Source organism: Rhea americana, unplaced genomic scaffold, assembly GCF_003343005.1.
Source record: "Rhea americana isolate MKP2758 unplaced genomic scaffold, rheAme1 scaffold_264, whole genome shotgun sequence".
Classification (NCBI taxonomy): Eukaryota; Metazoa; Chordata; class Aves; order Rheiformes; family Rheidae; genus Rhea; species Rhea americana.
The window spans coordinates 1,158,393-1,168,047 of NW_028186384.1; positions in this window are offsets into that span (position 1 = coordinate 1,158,393).

Here is a 9,655-nt window from a genome sequence, read left to right on the forward strand (position 1 = left end):
AACCAAGAGTAGAGATGGATGAGGTCAGTAACTTAGTCAGCTGTGCATGAGAGTGTCTCTATTTCTCGCTTTCCAGCTCCAGTAAGTTGATGCAAAGGCTGCAGCATCTTGGTATCAGGCATGAAAGTTCCCTAAAGAGACACTTTCAGAGGTAGAATCTGCTCTGGCAAGGCAGCCTTTAATTTTTAACTGCCTTCTAATTAAAACCGCTGAGTTGCACTTAGTTGTATCTGATGAGATTGGCTGTTCATGGAGCTCTGCTCTGCAAAGACATAAGCTGCACTTGGCCATCTTCTTTCTTGTTGTTCTTGCCTGTGACATAATGAACTTCTGGTTGTCACAGCTGGAAGCTTTTCCCTGAAGTTAAGCTTCCCCATCCCACCTTTAATCTGGAGGTTTAAGAACCACCTTTTCCATGTATGAGAGATCAGTGATTCTACCTCCCCTTGATTTTTTTTTAATCCCTTTCAATAAGTCAATAAAATGGCCAGTGATGATTCATCTATTTAAATGTTGATTCTCCTGGACTTTAACATCCCTTTCAGCAAAATGAATGGTCTAGCAGGAAGAGTAAGGGCAGAGGTGGTACCCAGAGTTCCTCTGTTCCCTAAAGCTCCTCAGCCATTCCCAGGATGTTATGGAGTGTGGTGGTGTACTGTTAATCTCATAGCTGCCTATGAGCTGCATTTGAAGTTTGGATACTGTGATTTGAACTCCCCTATCCATTCTCCTCTTCCCCCTCCACAAATTCTGCTTTTACTACCTGTCCCAAGAAGTCTGTTAAGAGTAGGCTACTTGACGAAGTCTGTACAGAATCRTGTACAGTGAGTTACCACTCTTCTCACTGACTGTTTTTCCTCTCTTACCCTCTGTGTTACCAGGTGAATGTTGGGGCTCTCTTTCCCCATCTTAGTGCACTCTATAACGTCTATTTCACTGTTAAATATTTATGGAGCTAGGAGCAAATGGAGCATGTGGTGCACTTTCCTCCATAGCAAGGGAGGCTCTGCTCTTCAGAGACTCCAGGCCTGTGAATGTTTTACAAGCTTGGAGTATGAGTCTGGTTGCGATGGATGCATGGCTGGGAGGTGAGACCCCAAACAGACTACTAGGCAATATCCCAGGTGAACTGCGAGCATCCTTTTGGGCTTTTGCTATTTCCCTACTRCTACATGTGAGGAAGATCAGCAGACTCCAGGAGGCCACTGCATAGTTGCCACACATTGCCTGGGGAAAGGGAGCGCCCCTGGTAGAGGGTGCTCTCTGCCTTTTACTCCTTGAGGAGCTCCAGGCCCTATCCTTCAGAAGGACCCTGTCTTGAGGGCAGAGTTTGTGACTGTTATTACATCCCAACACTTATGGTTAGCCCTAAGACTGTGCAAAAGAGAGGATGTATAAATAAGAGGATTTGAAAGGTGATTAACACAGACATTCCCCCCCATTACATTCCTCAAAAGGTAGAAGTGAGGGAAAAGGTTCAAGCTGATGCCTTTTCACTTACCCATCACCTTAAAATAATCTCTCAGTCATGGAAATAGGTTTACTATGGGTTACAGTAAGTCATATGCTTTCCCTCTCACCCCACAAATAGATGCAAAGTTATGTGAGGGATTTAGGCAGGGAACTTCATGGTTGCCTGTCTGGATCAGTATAGCTGAGAGTTGTTCAGCCAGGTTACATTTGGACTATGCTTCTTAGAGGCCAGAGGTATTTATATGCCTGTGACCTTTGTGTCTCTTTGTTGCAGAGTGCAACGTTCTCAAACTTTTCATTGTCAAGGCCTTGGGTTATCCATATCCTAGTGTGCTGCTCCTACAGAAGTCTAGTTTGTCTACAATTCCTTGTACTGAACTCATTTCTCAACCTTTGGAGGCTGAGGCATGTGAGTGAACCATGCTTTTTGCCAAGGGCTCACATTGCCCCAGAGGAGTGTTTGTGTTTGACTCACAACCTTAGTTATTCTTTTGTTGTTCCTTGTCAAGGAAGGTGGGAAGAGAAAACCCTTTGGACTTCATCTGAAAGCTAAAGACCCTCCTAGTGTTTGCAGATGAGGGGCTAGCAGCTTGCAGAGCTTATCTTCTGCTTTTAAGGAATTTTGGCTGTTCCCCTCGTCCAGGGGAGTCCTTGTCTACGGCTGTGGTAGCAGCAGTCCCACACCTCCCATAGCTGGTAACTAAAAACACATGTAAACACAGTTTATCTCTATTTAAACCTGCCAAAAAAAGTGATGTGACTGGGGAGTGCAGGAGCCACACTTCATGTTCCAGTGCTTGCAGTGTGGAGGAACATCTTGCAGTGAACCAAGGAAAGGAGGACTCATCCTTCTGCTCAGATTGTGATATTCACACAGTCTGATCTGGGGCGCTGTGCTTGGCCGTGAGCCCTTCTGGAAAGAATTCACTTCTGGGGGGGGGGGGGGGGGAAGGAATTGATTCACCTGGTTGGCACAAGTGTCAGGTTAAGTTGGACACCTGTAACCACAAACCCTCTCTGTTAAGTGAGACTTTTTTTTTTCTTGCCAGGCTTTGTGGATGTGATGCTGTGCTTTCAGTAGCTCTCATGAGAGCTTTCAGTAATAGTGGCATTCCTACTCACTCCTTTTTAGGTAGGACAGAACTCCTTCAAAGAGGACTGGAGATAGCTGAACAATTTTGCACAGAGAAGGCAACTTTGCTRGTAATGCTGAGAGCAGTGTGAGATCATGGACACAGAAAATGGCAAGGTGGCCCTGTGTCCTCTAGGAGCTAGTTATGCTGCTTTTGGTTCTGTTGATACTCTTCTGGCATAACCACTTTTCCAATATTTCATTTCTTTAGAAACATTTTAATTGCTTTTGTGTTCTCAAGTAACTTTTGTTCAGTGATCGCATCTGTCTTCCTTGGAGTTAGGGATATATTGCATGGTCCAGTCATGCTTTACCTACGGTGCACAGAGTTCCCAGGACACTTTGTGTGAGTGCAGGCAATGACTCAGTGAGGAGAGCAATTTAAAGACATTTTCCAGGAGATATCAGTAACCCCCCAAACTCTAGGTCTGTATGGAAATGCTCAATTTTCAGGACCATTAGAGGGAAGTATGCACTTTCTGCATTATTTGTTAAGTAAATATTCCTTACTGATTTTCTGTGCTCTGTGCATGTCCTGGCCTCAGTAGAATTGGAGGATGGAAACTGCGTGTTGTGGGCTTGAGATCACTTTGGCTCCACAAGACTAGGGCATGTGGCTGTGAAACATGTAGCTGATGCAGAGCTTTGCAAAGACTAGGTGAAACCTGAGTGCACACAGGCAGTGTTAGTGCTGTGGCTGGCTGTATCTGCAGGGAAAAGTGTTTGGACATCAGTTTCCTGTGTTTCCGTATTTTTTTCATTGCATAATGCAGCCCCCACTACCCAACTATGCAATGCACTAATGCTACACTTATTTCCTCCCACCAGCTGTATTTTGTATTATTTCAGCTACTAAAAATCTCTGTTTTGTGCTGCTCTTCTCTCAGGAGGCCTGTGTGTCTGCTTCTCTGTCTCTTTTGGAAGCAGAACTGCTTATGCTTTTACTCTGCCTTGGTTTTCTTTTTCTTCTTTTTCCTTCTCCTACCCCTTGAGGCTCAAGGACTGGTCTTCTGGGAGAATTATTACCTCCATCCTGGGCTCTGGTCATGTTCGGACCAGCTTGTCCAGGTGCAAAGGTCGCAGTGAGAGACCATCTCCCAGATTTCCTCACTTTCACGGCTGCTCTATTTCTGTCCTGAAGAGCTGTCCTTCAGAAATGCAGCTCCCCAGAAATACCACCCTCCCCTTGGTGCTTTCCCTGGAAAGTCTTCAGGCAGCAGTAAGAGGCACTCGTCAGAGCTGTTGAAATTTGCTCATTTTCCACGCTTCACAAGGAGCATAAACACTTCACTGCCAGAAGTGCTATTAAATTTGAATGAAACTGGGGGCAGTCCACACACACTGAATCCCTGTCCTGGTGGCCTCTAGGTATTCCTCACGATCTGCCCACCCATGGGGGAAAACCTCACCCTCCTTTCTCCATCCAAAAATTTGCTTTGGCGCAGGGCAGGTGAGTCAGAAACTTTCTGATTCCTGTTCTCACTGGGATACTGAGTACTTGGAAGTTGGGAAATACCAAGGGAAGGGTGACCGTGCTATCTCTACTGACCTCTCTGCAGTCAGCTCTTGTCACGAGGAGAGTTACCCGGATTGAGGACTTAACTGAGCTTCAGGCTTAGAGGCAGCTTGCATCCAGCAGAACTTGTAAGCTGTGGCTTACTGTTGGCCTAGCTCTCCAGATGGCTCTGCACCCCGCTCCTTCGAGATTTGCTATATTAATCAACGTGTTAAGTAATACTTAACACATTGAACTCAGTACAGGGCTTAGAAGGGCTTATCAGCACAGCTTCAGTGCTGCATCGATCCCTGGAGTCAGATCACATCAGCGCTGTGCCAAAGCACCTAATGCTCAGTCAGACCTGACTTCAAGGATTCCTGTGATACTGAAGCCAGTGATGAACATCCTGCAGCCTGGAGGGAGGGTATTGGAGACATATTCGAGCGACAGTGCAGACCTGCAATCAGTCTGGCAAGGCAAGCGCTGGGAGCTAATGCATGTGCTTGGACAAGAGGGGACAGACACCCAGCTATGTCTGTATTACCTCCCCATCACATCTGCTGTGTGTGTTCTTCCATCATCTAGGGAATCAGAACCTGTTTTTTGTTGCATTGTTTATACACAGATCAGACATCAAAACTATCTTTTATATTTGCTGTGGGATGTCTCAGTAATATGTCCAGTTCTTTCCAGTAAGTTGCATTTTTAGTAGGTGGCAGGCTATTAATTTTTAGGTGCTGCTGATTTTACCCAGCTGCTACTATAACTACTCATCCTGGCCCTGCAAGGCTCTTGGTAGATGCTCAATACTTCTTATTATCTGCCATGCTCCCAAGAATTATGTTCTGTGGCTCCTCCACTAACGGCAGCCTCGTGACAGATAGCTTGTTTGCTCCATGCAGCTGGCTTTTGGACAGGAAGGGTCCAGATGACACTTGGAAATTGCAGAGTTGGTAAGAGAGACTGCGCCTGTGCCTTGAAGATCAAAGGCACGAGGCACAGTAAYGTATTGAGGATCCAGCAATGACTGTGTAAGGGCTCTCGGCTAGAGTGGTGTCTCTGCTGCTCCCCCGTGCTCTCCCTGCTAGAGCGCAGCCACCTGCGTGCTGATGTTTTTGCCTCTCTGACAGTCTGTGGAACTAGCAGCCATGCAAGGCAAAAGGGGAGATAGTTCCTTAAAGCTGTTACCAAATCAGCCCCCGTATGTAGGGAACGGATCTTGAAGCCAAAATTCCTGGTGCTGTGAACCAGGCAGAGCCTGCCTACGTAGTAGTGCACCCCTGGGGAGATGTGTGAGATTCCTCGTTGCTTAACGGGGTGGAGAGAAAGTAGAATGAGGAGGCATGAGAACGTGCAGGTGTGAATTACTTTCTTTGCCCGGGTAGGAAGTAGGAAGTGATAGCTGACCATGCCTGAAAATTCATAGCACTCTCCTCTATTAGGTGAGCTACATCCAGAAAGTAATTAGTGAAGAAATAATTTGTTGCATGTGGTTTGGACCCTTGTAGATAAAAGCAAACAGTCTCACATATCATGCAACAGATTAAAATACTGCATGCTGTATCCACTGGATGGCGTTCTCACTCCTGTGCTCAGGAGATCCTCTTCTGTTTCTCTCATGGAGTATCATTTATTTATTTATTTTTTTCTTAGCTTAGGTGCTGCAGAGGGACATGTGTGCCAGGTAGGCCCTACTGTTGAGGAAGAGAGTAGTTCAGCTGTAACTGTTGTAACTGTTAATCAATTGTTAGTTGACATTTTTTTTTTTTAATAGAAAAACTCCTATCACTTCACACTCTGCTGTTCACATTCTGTATATTTCCTTAAACCTTTATCTCCTGGACTTACAGGGAGTTTTTGTGTCTAACTCACGCTGGAGAAGTTGTTTGCAGGATTACCACTCAGGCACCAAAATCACCAAGATTTGGACTTTGTTGTGACCTGGTTGCCCAGCACAAGAAATTTGACACTTTTCTTTTGCAGCTGAGCATGCTTTGTATAGTCCAAAAAATCTCATGGAAAACAGAATCTTCATGAGCAGAACTTTAAGTGTTGTTTCCTGGTAACTGCAGCTGAAATGACACTAAATCTGACAGTGAAAGCAAAAACAAAGTTCAAATTCCGAGACTGTTGTGAGGACAGAATGTCTGGCTTTGAGAGAGGTTCTATTTCCTCCCCCCCCTTATCTGATCTTTTTTCCAGCATTCTTGCTGCCTTGTGTCACACCTCCCTGTCCCTGTAGCCAAGGCTCTGAAGTCCATCTCTTGCAAGAACGGCTGTGAAAGCAAATCTCAAGTGTACCTTCTGGGAGCCAAGTCAGAGTCTTTGGCAGACCTCTCTTCGGGAAAGAAGCATGGGCTGGGTGGGGAGAGAGCCTCCAGTTTCTGTTCGTGGCTTTACCTCCTGGCCCCTTCTGGGRCCTTGAGCAAACCACTTTGAGTGTCCCGTTCCCAGTGCTGGAGTCTTCTCATCTTTTCTGCAGGAAAACTTTCCCCTTCTATTTAGACACTTGTTTTTTTGTACCGCACCACTAGCAATATTAGCCGAGAGCTGCTTGGTACAGTCCTTTATGCTCCGTAATTTCTCTGTGATCTTCAAACTATCTGGTTTCACTTGGGATTCAAGCTAATGCCCTTACTGCTTAATCTTGCTTTGTGTACGTGAGAGGGATCATCAGTGTTTTGTGCAGTCTGTGCTGTTCTTGCTTCTTAAAAATGGAGAGCAGGGCCCTTCTTAATATGTGACTAGTGCTGATTTGCAGCACTGAGTCGCTATGTTTATTTGGGTTTTTTATTTCTAACACTGGTACCAGCAAGTGGTGCTTGTGATCTGGATGCGGCCTGCTTCCTAATAGGTCCTGCCACGAATTCATTGTTTCCCCAGCAYGTCTCTCTCTGTCTCAGCCTCTGTGGATCTAATCTCTAAAAACTTGTGGATCAAATCTTGAGCGCTGCAGATGTGCCACAACAGAGGTGAACTGTTGTGTTCAGGCCTTCTTCTAATGGACCCAGCAGTGACTGAAGGGCTTGGGAGGCTGCCTGTCCTGCAGCCATCAGGTAGCATGTTGTGCCGTGTGGGGCTCGGCTCGGCTCATGCGAGGTTGTGTTTTTGCACCTCTTAAACGGTTGCAGCAATAGCTAGGGACAGTTCCCCACTTTGCATCTATGTCTGCATGGCAACRCAGAAGACATCACATCCTATTTTCTTTTGCCAGTGGGCACTGATAGGAGTGGATGCTTAGCATCTAGTTTACTTTATTATTCTAGAATTCATATAATATTTGGTACAGAGAACCTGAAACTTCCCAGATGGGAATGGCATCTGCACGTATTTATGGAAGCGTGGCTGTGTTTTTTTCCATCTTTCCTTTATTGGGCTCATGCCCCATCTCTTGCTGGAGCCCTTAGCCTGGCTGTAACCAGGCCTGTAAGCAGCTGTTACCAACTCCCCACAGGGCAGTTGCTTATATGGGGTTATGTCCCATGAAGTGCAGCGATCTCATTGAAATGCTGATTTTGGTGCCTGCTTTGGTCCCAAAGAGTAAAGGAGCACACAACCTAGCAGCCWTCACAAGCTCCCATTAGCTGTCTCTGCCTGTTAAAATCTCTCCTAGGTTCCCAGCACAGCTTTAATTAATTGGGCTCATAGTTAGCTGCAGGCTATGCACTCTCCTCTGATCTGATGAGTCCCGCTGCAGCCTGAGTGATGCAGAGGTGAGGATGGCATGGGAAGTTAATGAAGTGGGCTCGTGTCCCCTGCAGCAGGAGCTGTACCAGACCTTATGCTAGCCCCCTCCTCACCCCCAAAATACAGCAACTCAGAGCTAATTAACCTTGCTGTTGCCCTTTCTGGCCCTCAGGCTGATAAGCAGGAAAYACAGTATAAGCTGGGAGAGTGTACATCCACATGAGTGAAACTTCARGGTAGGAAAATCCTGATCACTTTGGGGCTGTAACCCATCATTTMTTTTTGTAATTAATAAGATTGACTCTCTAAGATTGCTGCCTTGTCTTTCACTGTGTTGAGATGGGTCCTTTGCACTTCCATCTGCCTTAGTTCCCCCCTCCCTTAAATTACCCAGAGCAAAAGCGCGATGTTGCTGAATGAAGTTAGTGTGACTGAATAGGGAGCGGAGAAAGCTTGGCCCTGTGCAAGGGACCACAGATGGAATTAGGGRATGAGAAGAGATGCCTTCTGAAATGCAGGGAGCATTTCTGTATCAAATTCTGCTGCTGGAGGCCTGCATTGCTGTTGTCAGGGCAGACCAGTGGCCAGTTTTTTGCCTTGCATCTCTCCACTAACCAGAAACCCCTACCTAATATTTCAGAGGAAATCAGGGCAACRTGTCTATTTAGGTCAGGCAACATAACAGTGTTTTCAGCACTGTCATACCTGCAGAAACAGACCTAGAAACACTGTTGATGATTTGTTTCCAGCACAGCTCCCAGGACTGCTTTGAGTGCTTTTCCTTGCCTGCTTTCACCCGCGGAGGGCACCAGTCTGTAGGTCTGAGCAGGGAAGGCTGCGGGCTGCACACACTGGTATTGTAGGAACTGAGTTTTGTTTTATGCTGCCTGGCTTCACTGCCCACGTCTCGTTTTCATTCCATAAAACATGTTCTTCTGTTTCTCCATCCCATGGCAGGACAAGGGGACCTGCTGTGCCTTCTAGACACGAACTCATGGGCACRTCTTAAGACTGAGGTCTGGCATAGACATAGTACTGTTGCAATCTCCCTTTCTTTTTTTTTTAAAAAGGATTGAGAGTGCAAGGAGCAGAAAGGTGTTTTAAAGCCAAGTCCACACTCTTTGTGCTGAGTGAAGGGACAATTTTACAGGTAACAGGTCCACCAGACTATTACCTCTACCTCCCTCAGTAGTAGATGCAAGACTTGTTTCTTCCCTGAGGCTTTCCTGTTCTCTGCCCTGCTTCTGTTGCACACAGCGTTCTTTCTGGAAGACAAGCTTGTGTTCAGCCTGCTTGGTGGGGTTTTTTGGTTTTGTTTTTATTTTTGTCTTTTTTTTCCCACAGACTACTCTTTTTTTAAAAAAAAACTATTTTATCTCCTTCCTTTTAACCTCTGGATTTTATCTTTGTAAGCAGATATGATGGAACACATTCTGTTTCTTTCTTTAGGCCTGAGCAGTGTAACAGTGATGTAGTAACAGCAGAAGGTCTATTTGGAAAATTTCTCAGCGGAASAGTGGCTATGGGATGAGCAAGGGCTGTGCATCCTCTGGCTTGCGGGTGTTCTGGAAACAGGTCAAGGGCAGGTGGGCAGCAGTAGCATGTTTTGTTATATTTGACTATAAAGCTGGCCTGACAGAAACTGAAGTTTCGAGACATGTGCCGAGTTACGTGTCCTCTCTATCGGCTCTGCAGCGTATGCAGTCGTATGAACACAAAGRCGGTTTTCTTGGTGCTTTGCCCCCAAACCAGCTGTGACTGCTCTCTCTCCTRTGAACGTGTGGCCCAGGACCTGGCTCTGTGATTGCCCTAGCTGCAGGGAGAGTAAGTTTCCATCTGAAGACCGTCTCCTGCTGTGCTCTCAC